Source organism: Uloborus diversus, chromosome 6, assembly GCF_026930045.1.
Source record: "Uloborus diversus isolate 005 chromosome 6, Udiv.v.3.1, whole genome shotgun sequence".
Taxonomy (NCBI): Eukaryota; Metazoa; Arthropoda; class Arachnida; order Araneae; family Uloboridae; genus Uloborus; species Uloborus diversus.
In genome coordinates, this window is record NC_072736.1 from 125,843,199 (window position 1) to 125,866,730 (window position 23,532).

At 32.2% G+C, this 23,532-nt stretch overlaps 1 long non-coding RNA gene across 1 annotated transcript; it reads left to right on the top strand.

The window, feature by feature from the left end:
- The first annotated feature begins 12,428 nt into the window (after positions 1-12,428).
- LOC129224436 (uncharacterized) lies at positions 12,429-23,031 on the top strand. The gene is made up of 4 exons (XR_008580690.1): positions 12,429-12,564; positions 18,419-18,516; positions 20,444-20,520; positions 22,806-23,031. It is a non-coding gene; the product is annotated as an uncharacterized LOC129224436 (long non-coding RNA).
- The last annotated feature ends 501 nt before the right edge of the window (positions 23,032-23,532 follow it).

Below are 23,532 nucleotides of genomic sequence, written 5' to 3' on the forward strand. Positions count from 1 at the left end.
CAAGACAATTGGCGAGATATTCATCATGCATTATTTGTAAGTATACAGGGGAACCAAAAGACCTTTTAATTTTTTACTACGGGCAAATCTGTGCAGGTGCCACTAGTCATAAATACAAGCACCTGGCTGAAAGATAAGAAATAACCAAATACTTTTTTCTACTCGCATTTACTACGCTGCTTCTGCATGTACATTTAAACTATGATTTTTGTATACATTTATCCAAGAAAGTTCTTCATCACTTATTTTAACCTAATTCACCTATCAAAACTAGTTACTCACGCAGAACATTAATGCGAATTCCATAGCATAATATTCCACATAATGCGAATTCCATAAAGTTAAGCAAAGCTAAACCAACACTGTTTGATACAAACAACTTCTTGACACGAATTTAAATACGAAAAAATTTATTTTTTCCCCCGAGGTTTTTTTTCCCAAGCTTTTCCCCAAGAAAAAAAATTTTTCCCCAAAGAATTTCCCTCAAAACCCATTTCCCCAGAGAGCACCAGATCTCCCCAAAATGGGGAAATTTCCTCCAATCTGGTAACACTGCATTCTACCTATTACATGTGTTATGCATTTCTTTATGCTTACGTTAAAAGAGAAAATATTCATATCTAGTCTTCAAATCTCTGATTAATGCGACACCCAGAGACGAGTTTCGTTTTGATTCTGCGTAAACTGGGCAACAGAGAATTAGTGCAGGAGGGGGGGGGGGGTGAGAGGTTAAGGCTCTGCCTAGCCTCCCTGCACAAGTTGGATATAAATGTATTAAAATTTAGAAAATTTAGCAACTTACCTCACTGAAACTGGGAAATTTTCCAACTTTTAGTTTTGAAAATATTTCGACATCATTAACAGTAATTTCAAACGAAGCTATAAAGAAAACAATTGCATAAACATAGGCAAAGCAATAGGCATAGGTTGGAAAGCAATTTTTGTGCAATCAAGGTTCATATTCAGAGAACATGCATGAATGTATATTACTTTTATTGATCCCTCTAAATCTTTGGCAAAAATCTTTACCAATAAAAAATCTAAATTATTTTGCTTACAGCCAAAAGCATTCCACCAATTTTCACAACATATGATAAAAATATTAGAAAAGGGCAAAGGTGGATCTAGTTTCTGGTTTTGGAGGAGGTCATTAATTTTTGATTGACCGGACAACCAAATCTTCACATTAAAAAGTGCTTTTTATTTCAGTAATTGAAGGGCTTGCTGCAAAAAGGAAATAGCTCTAAATTTCAATCAGTCAAACACCAAATCACATTGAAATATTCCAGCCGAGGACTGCAGTTTCGTGCTTATTAGCACTCATCAGCCCGGCTTAAGAAGTGACTGAGCTGGAGGTGGAAAACATCTTAAGGAAGCCAAAAGTGCCAAACAAACTGGTAGCTAATGTAGAATTAGCACTGACACTTCCTAAGCCGGGCTGATGAGTGCTAGTAAGCACGAAACTGCAGTCCTCGTCTGGAATGACTGAGCTGGCGGTATATTTCATGTGTTTCTGCCTTAGCCTTGGCTATAGGGCGGTAACTTACTGAAAATACCAAATCACTTTTTTTTTTTTAATTATGACTTTTCATGCATAACTGTATTGAGAAGTGTACAAAGGGAGTTATTAAAATATGAAAAAGAAAAAAAGAAGACTGGGGTGTTTCCAGATCTAATGCAGACCTTTTGAAAACCTTAAAATTGGAGCTACCTCCTTTTTGCACCAAGCCCTTCAATTTTTAACTTAATGTAGTTTAAAAGTACTTGATCACAAAGTGAAACTAACATTTTTCAGCCTATAATCCTAATCACAATTACTTGACCCAAACAATGTTTTTCAAAATGTAGTAAAAACATTTTCTGTCTAAAAAATAAATTTGTAGTTTTGTTCAATATGTTTAATAATATGCTATATTGAGAAATAAATAAGAAATATCAAATCTGAAAGCAGATGCTAACATATTGCTGCACAACTGCAACAAAACACAATTATTAGCCAGGGCAATATAAGTAAGGGGCTAAGCCCCCCCCCCCCCCTATCTGGATTTTTTTTAGTAAAGATAGTTATTTTTGGTTTTAGTTGCTCACAAACCATTTCCAAACTTTTAGCAAAAAAATAAATAAATAAATAAATGAATATGATAATGGTAATAATAATTATAATATGCTAGATCAGAGATTTCCAAACTGGGTGCTGCAAGAAGAGGTGAGGGGTGCCGCGAAGTGTTCATAGTAACAATAATGTATACATAAAATTAGACTAGAGGATGGCGTGAAAAAATTCTAATTCTTCAAAGTGTGCCGCGAATCGTTAAAGTTTGGGAAACCTGGGTTAGATGGTGTTCAGAAGGAGTCAGGGGATCCGTACCCCTTACTCAAGAAAAGAACGTGTCTTGGGAAAGCAAAGTTATTTTAACAAAAAGAAAAGCAAATAATGTTGGGAAAAATCTCAATACTTTCAAAAAGAAATCTTCAAATTAAAATTTTTTAACAGGTGCAACTTATTGCTTAATAAGCAAATTAAGTCCCCCTTTCTCCCCCCCCCCTTTTTTTCTTCCTAGTCAGTCTGAAAAGAAGGGTCTTCAAAATATTTCTCTCCTTAACTCTCGTCGGCCTGCAAGAAATTTACAATAAGTTTTAGTTGTTTCCGGTTGGAGTAATAATGAAAATTGATGTCCTAAATACGCATTTATTTAGGCATTTTTCGGACATCAATTTCGAAACATTTCTGGAGGAGGATCCCCCAACCAACCCCTTTCACAAAGGTTACTACCAAAAATAGTCTGAAATTGTGCCTTTAAGATTTCAATTTTGAAAAGTTTCGAAAGGAATATATATCACTAATAAATCACCTTAGACTCTGTCTCCAAAGGTTACCTGATATTGTGTTTTACCTTTCAGGGGACGAATCGCGAACTCTTCCTTTCCAAAGATTGCATAATGTTGGGAAAATATCTGAATTACTTTTGAAAAGAACCTTAAAATAAAAAATAAAAAAATCAAAAGTTACAGACTATTGATCAGGTAATTACGTACGTCCAACGCCTCCTATTTCTCCTCCCCCCCCCCTTCTTTTCCTAGTCGGTCTCAAAATAAGAAAGTCTTCAAAATGCTACACTTCATAAGCCCCCTCTACCCACTATAACCATTAAAGAACTTTTCAAACCTCGTTTTCTTTGCTTCAACATCAAAAAATTTCCAGAGGACAGTTACCAAACGCCTTGCCTTCTGAAAGCATCGAAAATTGCTTAAGATTGCTTTTGTGGAGCTTCAATTTTGAAAGATGGCTGAACCCCTTAATGTTACCAAATATTGTACGTCCACAATCGCTCTTTTAAGACCTCAAAAAAAACTACAATTTCAAAATATTTAAGGTGGGGAGCGTTTAAATCCCTCCACCTAGTATCACTGAAACTGCTCTAATTTTTTTTTTTTTTTTTTTTTTTCAATTTTGACAAATACTTAATCACAATAACACTCTTACATTCTCTGCCAACAGCTCCTCTAACACAAGCTTCAGGGATTTCTGAGAGAATCATCTTCTCCAGCTCCTTGAAGCGAGGAGCGTAACCTCACTTCCCACTGCAAAACAGATAGAAGTTAAGTGGATTAACATATATACCAAGCAATAATGAAACAAACAAATAAGTGTAATCATAAAAATCAATTACCACACACAAAATTAAAATATTTAATGTATTATCCTCATACAATTTATTCTGAAAAGTTTGTTTTTTTATCAGTACTGGATAATTTTTAGTGAAGTGAAAGAACAGACAAACTTTTTACTTTATCATAGACCTTCCAGAAAAATATTTTTGACTAAATCGGACAAATTATATTATTTGCCTTTTATGCTACTAGTATTTTTGAGCATAAATGTAACTTGGATCAAAAGAGGAAAGGAAGGTGAAGAACTTGGAAAACCAGTCAAATAATCAGTAAAATGTATTGGTATATTATCTTCTTAAAAAAAAAACTATATGGTATTGATCTTTATATTTTCTTCAAGTACAAAACAGCTTGTTAAACTTATTCACCAAAAGAAGCTTTTGTCATACTTGAATTAAAATAAAATCAAGGGTTCCCACTCTCCTAATAAGAGTGATGGCACCCTCTGCCCAGTACAACAAAGCAGAGAACCCCAAGAATGAGACCATATCCAACAGCGGATTCACCATGTTGCAATTGCGAACCCTGATTGAAATAATTTAAAACTGATTTACTGATTCAAATTTAACTTTTCTTATATTAAAATTAAAAATTGTTCACAGAGAAGACAAAAGACACTCGTTTATTAGAAATACGGAACAGCCTAAATATAAACTAATAGCCATTCTTCACAGAACTTGTATTCAATGAATTAGAAAATTTTTCGATTTAATTTAAAATTCATTTTGTGCGCATAAAACTAAAAACAACTATAGTGCTATTTACAATGTTTGAAACATATTTTTAAAGAATTATGATATATTTCTCCTATGATGTGACTAAAACTTTCTTAAACATGTCGCAATTTATTACTTGCCTAGGGTGTAAAATTAACTGTTTACTTAAAATGAATAGCGACTGATTATGGGATTGATATTTCTTGTCTTTTAACTATGTGCTCCTTTATTTTTATTAAAAATTTTATTATTTCATTTTTCCACATCCAATGGGCAAAACTGATTTTATCCAAGACGGTTTTATACATGGTTCAGCCACCACTGACCGAAACTCTTACAATCCTGTGGAGGGGATACAAACATGTACATGACAAATGTTTTACGTAGGCTTTTACCAAGGGGCCCCCAAAAATGCATTATAACAGGCCCAAACACTTGCAAATGCTTCATTGACTCCAACCCAAAGAAACACCTACTAAAGACTTCAATGGTGCAGTCTGAGCCATTTCCTCCCCCTGGGTAGGCACCACAGACTAAAATAGCCAATTTTCAGACATCTTTTTTTTTAAGTGGGAGAGGTGGTGGGGGCTCATCCTGTAATTGGCATCTTAGGCAAGTTTCAGCAAATGACTTGCAGGTACCAGCATTCTAACCTATGCCTTTTTTTTCACTTTCTTTAGTGAAAATGTTGCTTTCTTAAGCCTGCACCAAAAAAATTCTAATTTGCGAGTTTAAGGATTAAAATTTACGCAGAAAGTCAGCAATTTTTTGCTACTCATGTCTCTGATATTCTGGAAAAAAAAGTTTGCTGAAGAACGTGGGAAATATACTGCAGAAAAAAAAAGGGTAGGTTTAGAGAAATCCTTAACAGACTGGCAAGGAGATTAAAACTGGAAAGTATGAAAATCTGGAAAATGTTCCATCAATGAGGATCTCCCAAATTAACGAAAATCATGGCACTGTGATTGATGGAGTTGTAAAAGAATAAGCAAATTTTTTAGTAAAGAACGGAATGTTGAAATTTTTTTCTACAGCAGCGGTTGGCTCAGTCTAGTTTTTAAAAAAAGGAATGGTCTGTGTTTACATACTCGCCAATTTGAGACTACAACATTTGACAAAACTAATGTTAATTCTGGAAAACTAAACCTAGCTGAAATTATTTCAGAGTATGACTTGAAAGATAATACCATATGCATGAATTATTCAAAGTTTATCTGAAAAGAAAAATACAAGGTTTCAAATATATTTTCATAGTAAAACTGTGCATTTATGAAGGATTGCTGAAACTTCTGCTGCCCTCAAGTTTTGCCTCCTTTCAGCTCCCACTAAGGTTGGCAGTTTAAATGAGGTTCGACAGTCATATTAAGGTGCTCATATGATTTTTATTGAAGGCCTACGTACACACACTAGTGATTGAGAAAAGTATAATTTTAATTCAAGATGTGAAAAATTCAAATTTTCTTTTTTTTAATGTCTTGTGTTCCTAAGATAAATGATTAAATTATAATATGCTTGGTAGCATTTTCTGTCATGGGAAGAAAAGTGCGATTGCTGTGCATTTTTCATTTTTTTGCATTTTGGCGATATTTCGATAATTTGGGAATATGGCGAGGTCATCTCATATTTTGAGTAAATAATTTTATTTTGGTAACCCTGCCTGGCTTATAGTAACCCTATGTGAATAGATGCTTCCTGTCTCTTTGTTTAGAATTTAGATTTGCAAAGAAAAATACCTCTCACACAGGCGCTGGAGCCAAAAATTGACGCCAGTGAAGAAAGATCGCCAGATAAACAATTATCGAAATCTTCCCAGCATTTTTGTCATCTATTGTACAAGCGACATTAAACAAGCTTACTTATCTGGTTTCCACCGAAAATAAAGCACCGCCCCCCCCCCCCCCCAAAAAAAAAAACCCCGTCAAATTCTAATATTACTGTATTGTTAGCATGGAATAAAAAATGTGTTTCTTCAACTATCTAAAATTCATTTCTGAAGATACTGAGCTTTACTTTTCGACAGCAGTATTGGGGTATGATCGGAGAAGATCAAGGAAGTTGACCCACTGCTGGGTAAACTTCCTTGAAAAATTTCTGTGTGCATCACTGTTCAATTCATGCATAAATTACTAAACTGTTTTTAAAAAAATTGGATATCTATGGAGAAGTAATTTAAGATTATGAAATTAATATAATTTTTGAAAAAGAAAATCAAAAATCTTGTTTTTTGAAAATTTAAAATATATACTTTGCTTACCAATATTCAACTTCTACCGTTACAGTCATTTTACTGCTCTTTTAATACAGCTTTTCAGCTAAAAATGAAATAACGTATGTATTTACAACCACAAATTTATAATATTAATTTTTGAGAGTTGGAATTAAAGCGTAGGGAGGATGACTTTTGAAGATTCTGTTTATTTATGTCTCGTGCTTTTCAGTTGCCAATTCTTTTAAAATATTTTGTTTTGTTGGAGTCTGCACAGTGATCTCTGCAATGACAACTTGCTCGGAAGAACATGTCCGATTTTCCCCAAAGAAAACACCGAAACATTTTGCAGACAGTTTTCTTGTATTTCAGTTTACCGTTTTTTCATCCAGGAAGGGATATTGTAGTGTGGGATATCCAAAAAATAGCTCCCAACAAATAGCACTCCTGTAAAGAAGAACCAGTATCTTATTCCATCGTAACTGTAACTAAGTTTTGTCTGTTTGCTTGTTCAACGTTGGTTTGGTTTTTTCGCGGCGTGGTAGGCGAATGTGAGGTTGTGATTTTTTTCTCGAGTTTGTGAGTTAGGTTTTGTTAAAGGGGTTTTTCTTTTATTTCCAATTGCGTTTCTCCAGCTATGCATGTTGCTCGTGCATGGTTTTTGTTTTTATTTTTCTAAGAGGAACTTGTTTATATGGGGCCAAAAAGGAAGGCTAGCCCTAATAAGGAGGTGGTTGTTAATGGTAAAGAGAAAATTACCAAGCGAAATGAATTTATATATGAAGCTAGTATGTCTAGGAAAGAAAAAATTAGGGCTGCCATGACAAATGGAGTCGATAAAATTAAAATAGTTATTTTCGGAGTTAACAAGGAGATACCAAAGAACAAAGGGATGAAGTTCCACAAAGAAATAGAAAACTTAATCTCAAAAGAAGATGAAGTATATTTTACCAGGAACGGCAACATAATTGTGAGTACCAAAAACGAAGACACCATGAAAAAGGTGAGTGAAACTAAAACTTTTCTGGATATTGAAGTTGGAACAAGACTATTAGAAGATGCCATAAGCACAAAGTATATACTAAGAAATGTAGATGAAGATTTGACCGTAAAATTCATTGCAAACAAACTTGAGGAAAGGGGAGTTTACGTAACGCAGGTGATAAGATTTAAGAAAAAAGAAACTGAGGTACCAATCCCGATTGTTTTGATAAAAGAGTTGGGAATCACAACTAGAACAGAATTTAAAATAGGATGCATTAACTTCCGAGCTAATAAATACATAGAAAAACCTTTGATTTGCAAAAAATGCAAAAAATAGGTCACCCAGCAAAGTATTGCAAGGGAGAAGTTAGATGCTCAGATTGTGGAATGACACATGAAAATTGTGGAAAAATAACAGCTTGCTTTAGATGCAATGGTAGTCACAGTGCAGAGGATAAAAGTTGTCCTGTTCTAAAGAATTATACAAACAATAAAGACAGGAAAGAACAAGAAAAAAATAAAACATATGCAAAAGTGGCTAGTGAAAATAAAGTTGAAAATGAAAACAAAGACTTAATCATTAAGCAGTTAAAAAAAGAATTAGGAGAGAAAGATGAAGAAATAAAAATGCTGAAGCAGGAAATAGACAAAATTAAAATTGAATTACAAATATTGAGGTACAATAACACCTACAACGACAAAGCTGAAAATAGTAATTTTAATACAGTGGAAGTTCAGCTGATTAAGCAATATAGAGAGATGAGGAAGGAAAATCCAAAAATCAATTTAATCCCAAGTGCAGAGAATCTTTTACCTGAAGCTGAACTGTTGGGAGGTCTACCAATTGATGGAGACCCGATGGAAAGTGACCAAGAGGAATACAACTCTCTTTAGGGGGTTGTTCTTTTTCTTTTTTTTTTCATGTTCAGGGACTGTTTTCTTTTGTCATGGAATTGCCGCAGCTTGGCTAAGAATCTTATTTACTTAAAAAATTTAATTTCATGGTTATCTCCTTTCGTTATTTGTCTCCAGGAGACCTGGTGCACAAAGAATAAAATCCCCACTATAAGTGGCTATCATAATTTTAGTTATGAAAGACCACCTCCCTGCAAAGGGGGTGGACTTTGTATATATGTCAAAACAGACATTCCTGTCACTGAAGAAGTAATAGACATTACCAATTCCAATTTTGAAATTAATAGTGTGACTATTTTTTACAATAGCAAGTATTATCAAATTATTAACTGTTACAGACCACCAGGTAAATTCACTGAAGGGGACTTAAACGTTTTAAAAAAGATCCAAAAGGGAAATAATCAAATTTTTACTGGTGATTTTAACGCTAGAAATAAAATAACAGGAGACAAAAAAACATACAATAGCTCAATTAAATTCTATGACTGGATCCAAGAAAAAAATATCTGCATAATCAATAAAAATATTCCAACCCATATCAACAAACAAAAAGATGAGGGAATATTAGACCTAACAATAGTCAGTTCTGAGCTAATTACAGAAATGGATTGGCATAGAAGCGATGAAAACGGCGAAAGTGATCACTACCCCACTATAATCAGGATTGCTGAAAAAAAAACACACTCTAAAATTAAAAGGTATGTAAATTGGGACAAATTCAAAGATAATATGGATAAAATCATTCCTAATATAAATTTCAAGATTCTTAATTGCAATACATTTAATCAGGTGACAGAAATTATTACATCAAATATAGATAACGTAACAAAAATAGTGAAATATAGAAACAACAACTCAAACAGCAACTGGTGGAACTTAGAATGCTCAAAAAAGAAAAAACAGAAGAACCAAGCAAAAAACAAAGCCTACAGAACTCAAATGATAACTGATTGGATAGATTACAAAAGAAAACTTGCTCTTTTTAGGAAAAGCATAATAGAAGCAAAAAGAAAATATTGGGAAAACATAAATTATAACATTAAACAACCTAAAGACATATATAGATCGGTAAATAAATTAAAAAATATCATAAACAAATCAGCAAGTCCCAACCAAGTACTTATCAAGGAGGGAATTAAGTATTTTGAAGATAACGAACAGGCAGAAATGTTTGTGGAATACTTTAGCAAGAAAGACAAAACAGATAAAGAGAAACACATACTGGAAATTAATAATATAGGAAATTTTCAATCTTTTACGATGAAAGAACTTTTGGCCGAGATCAATAGTTTAAAGAATACGGCAGCAGGATCAGATGGAATAACAAACAGCATTATAAGAATGTTACCAGAAAAAACCAAGGAGCTATGCTTAAGACTTTTTAATTATAGCATACATACGGGTAATATGCCAAGTAACTGGAAGATATCAATGATTATTCCAATTTGCAAACCAGGAAAAAACCCACAGAATTTGGAGAGTTATCGACCAGTTGCACTAACACAATGTTTGTGTAAACTTATGGAAAAATTGATACTTAAAAGACTCACATGGTGGGAGGAGAAGAACCAGATTTTCCCAGAATTTTTACATGGTTTCAGAAAAGGGAAAAGTGCAGAAAACTGCATAGTACAAATTATTAATACACTAAAAAGGTTAAGAAAAGAAAAAAACTTTATCTTCCTTATCTCATTAGATTTGAAGGGTGCTTATGATAACATAAAATCAGATATACTGTTAAGAAAATTAAACAATTTAAAAATGGATCATAAATATATTAAATGGATAAAAGAATGGTTGACTAATAGAAAAATAGTGATTAGATGGAGAAACAAGATGTCTAAAGAAAGAAGTATTGAGTATGGACTGCCTCAAGGTTCCATATTATCACCATTCCTTTTCAATTGTTTCATGTCAGACCTGGTAGATAATGATGAAAGAAACAAACTATTTGTATACGCAGATGACATTTCATGTATTATATTCGACAAAAGTAGAGATGCAGCCATTAGGGCTATCAAGAATTTTATAGAAAAAATAGAAGAATGGTCGGACGACAACAAAATGATATTTTCGGCTGAAAAGAGTAGCATACAAAATATGACAGCGACTAGAAACAAATTCACTGAAAATATAAAGATAAACGGAAGGGACATTCCATGGAATACTCAGAACAAACTTCTTGGAGTGTACATTGACTATAATTTGTCCTGGAACAAACACACACAAGTAATTGAAAGGAAAATCAACAAGACTGCAAATGTCATTAAATTTTTGGGAGGTAGGACAGGTTTCTGTAATGATAACTTACTCAAAATAATCAAGCAAGTTATACTCCCACAAATTGACTATGGCAACCTGAGCAGAATCAAAGATACAAAATATAATAAGAATAAAATGGATGTCATCACAAACAAAGTCATAAGGAATGCTCTGAAATTAAACAATTTTGCCCCAAATGAAGTTATAAGACATTTTACAAATATTGACACATATGAAAGAAGACTAAATTGGAAAGCCACTAAGTGGGTCTTAAAGAAAATGTACCAAGATAATTCTTCAGAAAATATTAACTTGATTAATTCAATGGAACTGGATGAAAACATAGTAGATTTTTGTAACAACTTTATGACAAATTATAATACAAAAATATGGAAGGACACAAATTATGAAGAATACCCACCATGGCAATGCAGAAAACTGAAAATCATTACAGATGAAAGAAAATTTCAACAGACACAAATAAAAGAAGAAATTAAGCAAGACTTCCTAAAGTTTCTTACAGAAAATAAAGACAAAGAAATATGGGCTACTGATGGCTCCAAAAATGAAACATATGTAGGCTTTGGACTGTTAAACCAAGACAAATCTATTAAGAGAAAAATCAGAATCCCTAACTTCTGTTCCATTTTTACAGCGGAGCTTTCGGCTCTATATTATGCTGCTAAATATCTTATAAAAGCTGATATGCCAACAATTATTCTCACTGATAGTCTTAGTGCAATCAACGCCATCAGAAGTGAAAACAAAAATCAAGACACACTTGTGAAAATTACCAGATATTATTTGGAGAAGTTATCCAGCAAAAATTATATTTATTTAGTATGGTCCCCCAGTCATTCAAATATTGAATTAAATGAGGATGCTGATGCTCTTGCAAAGGAAGCTGCAAGTGGCTCAAACATTCCAAGCTTAAATATCGCTACATGGAAAGACTGTAATAATTATCTGTTGAAAATGAAACATGAGGAGCAAATGAAAAATTGGGAAAAATCCAAATACTTTGAAAAATTTAAATTTAGAAAAATTCCCTCAAACAAAGGAAGTTACAAAGTCCAAAATAGAAGGATTGAAATTTTCCTGAATAGACTAATCTGTGACTGTTATATTACAAAAAGCAAACTTTTCAAAATGAAAAATACGAACTCCCCAAACTGTGATTTGTGTGACTCTCCTGAAACAATTGATCATATACTACATCATTGTACAAAAACAAAATCAAATAGAAAACGTTTAATAGAGCTTATTCAGAAATACAAAAATCCTCTTCGTATCAAATTTCTTGATCAAGATATTTTGTTTACTCCTGGGGTCGCTCAGGCTTTGTTTTCTTTCTTTGGTTGAGACTGTTTCGGTGTGGCATGCTTTCCCCGTTTGCTTTTTTTTTTTTTTTCCTTTTGCTTTGGGGTTTCTTTCTCTTGATGCATGCTTTTCTGCTATAATCAATAACTTTTACCAAATAGTCTTCTATTTTTGGTTGAGAAAGTATCTTATCGTGATATTCTACTTTTATAGGAACAAGATAGACAAAGTTGGAAGAACTCTTCAATAGTGACTTTTATTCAAGGAAGTGAGGCAAGGCGAAAAGAATTCGCAGCCCTCCATAAATTTTTGGAGTCCCAGGACTCGAGATCAAATCAAATCAAATCAAAAACGTTGGTTTGTTTATCGTGCGGGTTCAGGTTCTTCATCGAGAACTTTTACATCTGTCTTAAAAATAGATTCAAGAAGGTGTTGCAGCCAACAAAGATAAGCTTTAAACATGACGGTGGTAGTAAAAGTGGAATATTGGTGAATATTTTTTATTGATTCAAATGTGCATGATAAATTTTATTAAAATATAATGTTGAAATGGAAAATGCATCATACATTAAAACTTTTAACGTATTTGGAACTTCATTTTATAGCTCTGAGCATTGGCAATTTTTTATCGACAAACCACTGCAATAGTTTCAAAGGTTACTGAGATGATTAATGTACAATGCATCAGAAGTCCATATTTTGTTTTCCAAGCTTCAAGTGACCGGTATAATTCCGATCAACTCATCTCATTTATTTTTAAATGCTTTAGAATTCCATCAGTATCATATTAACGCAGCTAGAATTTACCTCTTTGAGGTGGGTGTGTTTATTTAGTCATAGCAATCCAACAAGTTAAAAAAAAAAAAAAAAAAAATCTCCGTTTCCCCCCCCCCCCCCACACACACACTTTTTTCGATTTTTGCTTTCCTTCTCCCCCTTTCGTGTTATGATTTAATTTTATTTATTTATCATTATCTTGTTTTTTTTTTTTTTTTTCAAAATTTTAATTTGTTTTATTGTTTAAGTTTTGTCACAGGTACGAGATTCTTCCATCATTGATTCACGACTTTCAATTTTCCACTGATTTTTGCTATCTTTCTCACGTTTCCTGCAATTCATTCTTTTTTTTTTTTTTTTTTTGTAGGGTGTGTAAAATGGATTGTCCTGTTCTATCTCTGGACTGATATTTTCTGTCCTTAGAGAAGTTACAGGAGCACCTGGCCCACCTTCCTTTGAAATTGATTCTCCACTTTAATCCTTTTAAACCATCTTCTAGCTGCTCAGAAAAGCTTATTGTGGACATTATGTAGCTGAAAAATTTTTAGAGGGAAAACAAAATTTCAAACTGTTTCAGGGTTGGCAGGGTTTTGGTCAATGTGGAAAAAACCATGGTTTTTACCATGCTGTCCAAAATCCTTGTGTCTAAAACTACATTTTTAATGAAATTGTATATTGTGAGAAAATATCAAAAGCAGGATTCAATCTTTCAAAAAAACATTTTACATCAAAACTTTATAGAATGTGAGCAATCAAGTATAAAAAACTATGCACTTATTTATGCAGCTGATTCTAATCTAATTGCAAAGAAGTTCCCATTTGTTAAATATTTCAATTACTTTGCATCCTTTAATTTTTTAAAAATTAATATAAATTAAAATAAATTTTCCTACAAATACATGCATTTGTGCAAATGATGGTGTTCAAAATAGAGTGCAATAATAAATAAATAACTTAATTTACAATAAATGATAATGTTTCAACTGAGGAATAAAAATATGAATTTGAGACTCTTAAACGCTTTGAAGTTACTTATAATCTCTTGATTACATAGCAGGGTTGGCCGGATTGGACCCAATGTTTTTTTTTTTTTTTTTGAAAAAACCCATTTAAAAAAAACCATTATTTAGCCCACTTTTGGGTTTTTTTAAATTTTTTGAGAAGTTTTTTAAAAAAGTAATTAATTTAAATACTTTTACAATTTAAACTTCTATTTTATTTGTTCTTCACCACAGACAATGGACATAAAAAATGAATTTTGAACTTTAATAGTATTTCTTAACTCTTAACGGCATTAAAAATACTTCAAAGATTTAAAAAATATATATTTAACTTTTATCTTTAACTGGTCAATAAATAACTCAAATTATCTTGACTAAGTCCTGTCACGTCTGGTTTTCTCAATATTTGTAGATTGTACAGAGGAAACTACTCTAGCTAAAAGGCTTTCATGTAAATTATTTTCTGTAACCCGACACGTCACAAATTTCGAATTAACAAGTTATATTTTTTTTAGAAATTAACAGGTTTTACAAATGGTCGACAGAAAACAGAATAGGATGTACAGTATTTTAATTATCTTACAAAAAAGTTTAATATTTCTTAATCTGTACACAGAAATAGAAAAACAGGCAACATAAAATTCAAAGAAATGTCTTGATTAAGCTGGAATTCAGTAAATAGGGATTTAAACTACTTGAGGTTCTACAGTAGTTTTGCATAAAAAAATGAAATACAATAAAGTAAAATGCAAAAAAAAATAGTAGTAATTAAAAACGAACAATAGATTTTATCACTCAAGAAGTAATTTTGCCTTAACTGTTGGTAATCATGGAAACAAAAAAATCTGAAACTTCACCATTCTTGGGTTTTGTTGTCTTTCATACTCTTCTTCAGAAAACGCTGAATTTTAACTAGTTTTCCAGCTTTTTTACCCCAAGACAATTCTTGTGCTTTGTTCATATACTTACGCTACAATATGCTACAAGTACCCTACATTTTCCCTAAAAAAAGACAAAAAAACCCACATTTCTTTTAAAAAACCCAGCTTTAGTTGGGTTTTTTTGGGTTTTATTTAAAAAAACCCTGGGTCCATGGGCTTTTTTAAAAAAAAACGGGTTTTTGCCAACCCTGTTACATAGTGATGAATGAAAACCTTTATACCATGATCTGAAACTAAATTACCACCAATCTACTCTGAGAAACTATTAACTATTCATAATTTTCCCAAAAAGTTATCAAGCTACTATTTTTTTGGTTTATTATAATTTCTTCAAACTGCATCATATTAAAAAAAAAAAAAATACAAATGTTACTAGTTAAAAAATATATAAATGCTTATATTTTATCATCAATTTAGTCTTCAATCTGTGATTTAAAAAGAATTTTCATTAAAACATAAATTATGAAGAAACCATTAAAAAAATTAAGCTTTTTTGCTTCTAAATATTACACATTTAATAGCATTACTTTGAGGTACATATGGCAGGGTTGGCCAGATTGGACCCAATTGGGTTGAACCCAATGGGTTTTTTTTTTGAAAAAACCCATTTAAAAAAAACCATTATTTAGCCCACTTTTGGGTTTTTTTAAATTTTCCAAGAAGTTTTTTAAAAAATTAATTAATTTAAATACTTTTACAATTTAAACTTCTTTTTTATTTGTTTTTCACCACAGACAATGGACATAAAAAATGAATTTTGAACTTTAATAGTATTTCTTCACTCTTAACAGCATTAAAAAAAAACACTTCAAAGATTTTAAATAAATGTATTTAACTTTTTTCTTTAATAGGTCAATAAATAACTCAAATTATCTTGACTAAGTCCTGTCACATCTGATTTTCTCAATATTTGTAGATTGTACGGATTAAACTACTCTAGCCGAAAGGCTTTCGTGTGAAATATTTTCTGGAAACCAACACGTCACAAATCTCGAATAAACAAGGTATATTTTTTAGAAATCAACAGGTTTTACGAACGGTCGAACAGAAAATAGAATAAGATGTACATTATCTTACAAAAAAGTTTAATATTTCTTACTCTGTACACAGAAATAGAAAAACAGGCAATATAAAATTCAAACAAATGTCTTGATTAACCTGGAATTCAGTAAAAAGGGATTTAAACTACTTGAGGTTCTACAGTAGTTTTGCATAACAAAATGAAATACAATAAAGTAAAATGCAAAAAAAAATGTCGTAATTACAAAAAAACAATAGATTTTATCACTTGAGAAGTAACTTTGCCTTAACTGTTAGTAGTCATGGAAACTAAAAAATCTGAAACTTCACCATTCTTGGGTTTCGTCGTCTTTTTTACTTTTCTTCAGAAAATGCTGAATTTTCCAGCTTTTTTTACCTTAAGACAAATTTTTTGCTTTGTCCATATACTTATGCTACAAGCACCCCACATTTTCCCTAAGAAAAGACAAAAAAAACCCACATTTCTTTTTAAAAACCCAGCTTTAGTTGGGTTTTTTTGGGGTTTTATTTAAAAAAACCCAAAAAACCCTGGGTCCATGGGCTTTTTTTAAAAAACCCGGGTTTTGGCCAACCCTGACATATGGAACTGAAATTGTTTACTTTGATAGTGCTGCAAATTACTTTTCATAAGACTAGCAATTCCTGCATAAGAGTCATTGGCTTTTTCTTTTGTGAAATGCTTTTTAAATGAAAACCTGAGAGAAAAATACTGTCAGATAGTCATCAATTGCAACTAATTAATATTTATATATGCATTACAAAAATTGCAATAAGTAAATATTGATTAGATTAGATTTTTTGACAGTTTAGGTTTTAAGACACTTTCAGACAGTTTTGGATGGTAAAAACTACCTGTCCTCTCCAAAACCCAACCATGCAGTGTTCTCTTTATTCATTGTGTATCACTTAAGTTTTCGTGTATGTGAAAACAAAATTACTTGTGATACGAATGCTGTGAAAGGCATATTACTGATGTCATAACCTTTACTTGCACAACCTATTTTACATGTATCTGACTACATTAATGACTTGCTTTTTTATTTATAAATAAAAAGTTAACTATCCGTCTTTATTGATCAACCTTCTGTAATTCTCCAAAATGCAAATTTAGATGCTTAAGGGAGATCATAACCATTTTCTCCACTCTGAATCCGCACCTGTAAAGGACTCAGTAAGTGCACAACATTTATTGCCAAAAATGTTTAAGAAACTTTTTGAGTTTCTAGGCAGTTGTACATTTTTTCTAGATCTCAGTTTAGAGGCTGTAGGTAATTGATGTTGCCTTTTTTGAGCAATCACGATTGCTTATTGTTCTCACTTGACTGTTTTGAATTCCTATCATTTTATTTTCCCACCGCCACCCTCCGCACCATCACCGTTGACCGGCTCCTCACGATGCTGCTCCTATAGCGAAGGCCGTCTCCAGGTTGCATCCATGTCCTACACACACGCGCATTACATACACATACACACAAGTGCCCACACATTCATGTTTGTACACAGACACAAACACATATGCCTACACACACATACCCCCCCCCCCACACACACAACTACACACACACTTATGCCAGCACACAGACACAAACACACATGCCTACACACACATACACATCCCCCTACACACATACACATCCCCCTACACACAAACACACATACCCCCGCACACAAACACACAAGCCTACATACACACACTCGTGATTGCGAAAAATATAATTTGAATTCAAGCTGTCAAAATTCAAATTAATTTTTTTTACTTTTTTTTTTTTTTTTTGAGCAATGAAAAATTACTTATTGTTTTCATGTGACTGTTAAATCATGTCTGCACCCTTTGATTTTTATTTTTCTATGTTTTGCAGGCATCCATGTGCCTCTGGATTGAATTATTTATAAAAAAAACCTTCTTGACATTACACAATCCTTTTTATGCAAAAACAGTATCCAGCACTCAACATCCAGCTCCTGGAATTAATTTGAATTTTGACAGTTTGAATTCAGATTATGGTTGTAATCAAAGCCATTAGTAGAAACAAGAAACCCAATGAGTAAGGGTCAATCACAATGTGTGATTGGGAAAAATATAATTTGAATTCAAGATCTCAAAATTCAAACTTATTTTCATTATAACTTATTCAAACAATTTTTAACATTTTGACCCCTTGCTGTCTTTGTTACCTTACCCTGTCCCCACTTTGTTACATATCTCTCTATTTCACGTACACATAATCAAGCTCATTATTTTAGGATGTTACCTAATTGCCCCCAGGCTTAGAATAGTTAATGATTTTACATATAAGTGGGAAAGGTTTTTGTTGCTTTCCGATAAAATTTGCATTGAACCAATTGCAGCCCTGTCCGTGGAAAAATTCAAAATGATAAGTCTGCACATTATGTTGTAAAAAAAATGTGATGTCACAATTCTTGTTATCCCCTCCCTCCCTTTGTCACAAGCTATCCAGTTTTGCCAACCCCCTCCCTCACTCAAAGGAGAACATCATTTGTTGACAACCCATTAGGATATGATAAACTTTCAAAAATTCATATAATAACCTTGGATAAAAATTGAATAATATTTTATTACAGTGGAATGTGAGGCTACGAGCCTCACTTCAGGGAACTGAAGAAAATGATTCTTGCCAAAGTACCTGAAGCTGATGTGAGTGGTCGAGTAGGTAGACAAGGTAACACTTCTCTCTAATTTCATAGCAAAAATGAGGCAGTGAGAAACAAAGGGATGTGAGTGCCAAAACCAAAAATTTGGAGATAACCTGTACAAATGGTAGGTGAACCTCTCCTCTGTTTTGGGGAAAAAAATAGTTCTAGTAGATCCTTTGCTTCTCACTGCCTCAAATGATCAACAAAATTAGAATTTGAATTATTTTTTTTACTATTTGTTTTAACAGGGTGACTATCCCCCTAAATGCAACGGCACACTACATCAAATCCTATGGAGCACTTTCTGAATGAAAGCCCTCCCCCAAAATAAGACCAAAAGCAATCTCAAACTATCCTCCTCTCCCCCCCCCCCCAAATTTCAATGTTCAGTCTATGCAATGGAACTAGCCCCCCCCCCCCCCCCCCCACACACACACACTTGTAGGTACTGGCTTTTTATATGTTTTGTTAATACTTGAAGTGATAATGTCTACCAATTTCTTGCATTAAATGCGATTGAAAAAAGTAAGTAAAATTTCCATTTTTATTTGTAAAATACTGTTGCAGTAAAACAAATACATTATAAAACCATAATTTACTTTTTATAACTAAGAGGCTCTGTCCATGCTCTCTGGCGCTTACCAACCTCTGAAGACTGCTTCACAATCTTGTTTGAATCACAAAGATTTAAATTGTCTATTAGAAAGAATAGGATTAAAAATGCATTTTAAGTTCCCTTTTGAACAAAATGAAAATCCTCCTCTCCCTCTTATAGAAAATGGAATTTAAGTAAAGAGCCAATAATTAGAACTGAATCCCACTCCCAACCAAAGACAAAAAGAGCTTGATAGAAATATGTATAATCGAGGTATTAAAAAAAAACTTTTGAAGAGCACCCCTTTCCTGGGTTCCAAGCTAAATTGTACCAACTTGCACAGATATAGGTGCTAAGGGACTCCTGAGCATTGGAAAATGGCAACTTTGTATGTTTGAAAAGTGCTTTCAAATTTGTGGTCTCTAGTAATATATTTTGCTTTTTGCTTCGGACTTGAATTGGCTTAAATAGGAACCCTTATATATGCTGTTCTAACTAATTGAGAAAATTGGAACAAGCTTTATTTGATGTAGAAAAAAAAATCTTCGGAACATTAAGTGGTGAGAAAAATCTTTCATCCCTTAAATAGGAAATTTACACTAAATTTTAGCTTAAAAAACTAATTCAGAACTCTTTTTTTTTTTAAAAACCCCAAGTGCAAACCCTTGGGGCTCAAAGTAATTTTTTACATAGTTTTAAGGCTGTAGGTGCTATGGGGTCTCCTAGATACCGCCAGCCACATGCATGGTTTTACAACTTCTTTGACCGTACTCAGGATCGGATTTACGGGAGGGCATGCGGGGGAAAATATTGGATATATACATGTATATCAAAATATTCGGATATATATCAAAGCATCAGATATTTTCAAAAATATGTTGATCTTTTCGAACCCTGATTAGGGGCCTCCACTCCTTAGTTGCCCTGGGGCCTCCACACTTCCAAATCCGGCCCTGACCTTACTTTTTTTTTAACATAGAGAGATACAGTATAACCTGTTTATCCAGATCAAATTTGTACTGCTAAAAAAAAATTCTATTTACTTAAATAATAATTTTAAATTATGATATCAAGAGCAGAATTACACCAAATGTTCGGATTAAAGTACAACTTCTGTTTTGATTAAAAGTACAACTTCTGCATAGGACATACAATTTAGGGTTTTCAATCCCAATTCCCACATGATATTTAGCGGGATTAATCCCATGGGATTGAGAGCAAAATCCAACGGAATTTCCAAGCCTGCAAAGATTTTTCATGCAAACATTCCTCTTTTTTTTCGTCCATAAAACGAATATTTTTATAAGTGTCTGAAACTTATGCTTTTGATAATTTATATATTTTTATATTTATTTCAGCTTCTTTTGAAGTAAATATAAATGATGTTAACGTGTTTTCAAAACTAAAAGTTGACTCTTTTCCAAGATTCAATGAAGTAAGTATACTGTTAATGTTTATTTCTCATGTAACACTGAGCTCACACAGTTATTTTTTCTTCTAATATAATTATAAAATTAAATTTTCATATCTATGACTGAATTTTTTTACTTTTGAGACTGGATTTCGCTAAATTTTTTGTCCCCACATGTGTCAGGCCCACACACACACATTTCCAATGCTCACTTGTTTTAGCTTCATTGTGGGTGCTCATCTGGCATTTAGGGTCGATTGTGATTTGTGAAGAAATTACATGAGAAAGAAAAATAATATTTCACTTTGTTACTTGTATTATAAGTGCTTTTTTTAGCTATCAAATTTCAAGTCTTTGCAAAATCTTCAAAGCAAAAGAAGTAAACATTGAGATACAAAAAAGAATTAACTTGGATTGTGATGACAAAGGGATTGGAACCTGATAAAAAGCTTGAGCTATAGTAATGTTTGAGTTATTGCAAACTGACTGTTCTATATATATATATATATATATATATATAATAAAGAATTTGAAAAAATAAAAAGAGATGTGACTTGCCTTCATTGGTTTGAAAAAGGGAAAAGTACGAGAAGTCAATTCCTTGAGAATACCCACACATAAAAGTTCAGTCTCGTTTTATTTCATATTACATAATTGCCCTTGAAATTTGTTACTTTCCAAAAAATTTGGTAAAATATTCTACATTTTCCTCTGAATTTACAAAATCTTTACCTGCTATAAGGAATGTTTATTATCACATGTAAGAGAAAGCAAACTTATGTATCAAAATATTTTTTAAACCTAAACTAAGGGTTCATACCCTATTTGGATGAAAACATTCCATGACTTTTTCATGACTTCAGTAAAAAAAATTTTTGACCTTGTTACACAAAGCGAATAGCACTATTTAATTCGCTATTAAACTTGCCAATTTTTGGAAATGAGCATTAGCAAAGACTACATGAATGCCACTACCTCATTGAAGCACTTACTCGCAATGGAAAATCTATCGGTGTACACTTAAAAAACTAAACTATTTTTATTTGTCTTCATCATATAAATTTAAGTAAAGTAAAAATTCAGTGAATGGAATATAATGATGCTTTAATGTCTAATATTTTTTTTTTTATATAAACAGGGGAGGATAACGAATGGGACAAAGGTTGAATGAGTCACCACTAAGTTTCAACAAATTTGCTTCAAAAGTTGCTTTTTAGTGTCAACAATGTGGATTTAATTATCCACATAACTTTCCGGTATTTTGGTTCTTTAAAGTAAAGCTACATAGTTTAGTTTTTTATGTTTCTAAACCAGATATAAAAAACCATTCTGTAGTGAATAAATCTTCTGATTCAAAAGTACTTGTTTTGTTTACTTATTTGCACAGATCTTTATTTTCTAAAACCTTCAACACATTAAGATAAACTTTGATAAATTTTAATTATAAAGTTATTACGAGTGATGGAAACCAACTTGGATGCAATTGATTTGCATTTTCTTAGTAGGCACGGCAAAACCAAGAAGTTGCAAGTTTGCTACTACAGAATATAAAACATAAGAAGTGTGGCAAATAATAGTTAATTCAAAATGAGTTATTTCCAAGAGGTAAAATCACATTGCTAAAAAAGGCGAGCGGCTGTGACAGAAGTGGATGCAATGAGATTTCAAAATTCAAATTTGATTTTGGGATCATTCAATTTTCCACTTTTAATAGCATTTATGTGCTACATTATTTAATCACTCAATATTTCTAATGCTCTTTTAGTTACTGTTACTTTCTATTTGTTCAGGACATTTTTCCATGACTTGAAATAAATTTCCATGACTTTGAATGAAAATTTCATTTTCCATGACTTTTTCAGGTCTGAAATTTGCTTTTTTTCCCCAGGATTTCTATGACCCATACGAACCCTGTAAACTTGGTTTTTTTAAACTTCAAAAATTGTAATAATAGTAATCTCAACTTCCGAATTTCGGATTCTGCCGTATTTCGAACAACAAAGTTTGGGTCTTATACAGGCGTAATTTAAGAAAGGGTCACTTATGCTCAAAAGGGTCTTTTGAACTCAAATTTTTGTTGTTAAATTTATTCGTGTAAGTCTCCCAAATTTTACCCACAACTCTCCCGAATTTTCAACTTTCATTTTTCTTTTTCTATAATGTAATTCTTTACTTTGCTTAACATATTGCTTCTTTTGAAAGTCTTTTTTTTTTCAATCCTCCCCCCCCCCCCCCCTGTACATATTGAATTCAATATTGATTTTTTTTTTTTTTTTTTTTTTTTTTTTTTTTTTTTTTTTTTTTTAAAGGTTGTAAAAGTAGTCCAAGCTGCTAATAATGGTGAAGCAATTTCCCAAGTAACAACTACTGAAAATCGTTAGGAATTTTAGAAATCTTTAGAAGACATATTCTGTTACTAAATACAGTGAATAAAAATATGTATGAAATACCTTCTGTAATGGATTCCATGGAAGAAAATGGATGAACATTTTTATTCTTTCTAATTGTAACAGAATAAAGAGTTTCTATAGCATTGATTACATTTTTCTTAATGTTTTCACACATCTTAAAGTACGCTGTACATTTCATTTCCCAATACTTTTCTCTCCAGTGCAATTAAAGTGGAAGTGAATAAAGAAGCCTCCCCCCCCCCCAAAAAAAAAGCTTTTTTTTTTTTTTGTTGAAATTGAAATAGTATTTAATATAACTTTTAATTAAATAAATTTATTATTGAACAATTTTTATACATCAAGTGTTTATTTTGTTTTGGCATACAATCCTAAATGTATTCTGTCCCAGATCTTACTATTGCATTAGCAAACACATTTATGAAATTTCATTCAAGATTTCATGCAAAAGCTGGCTTTAGAACGCAAACATTTTCTTAACAAAAAATATTTCTGTAATACAGGATTCATACGCTCCTTCAAAACTCCTCCAATACTCCTTCTTTCAGGAACTTTTTTTAAAGAACCCTTTAAACCTTCATTTTGGTTTTAACTCCTTTTTTAGTTCAAGACTACATAATTTTCCTCT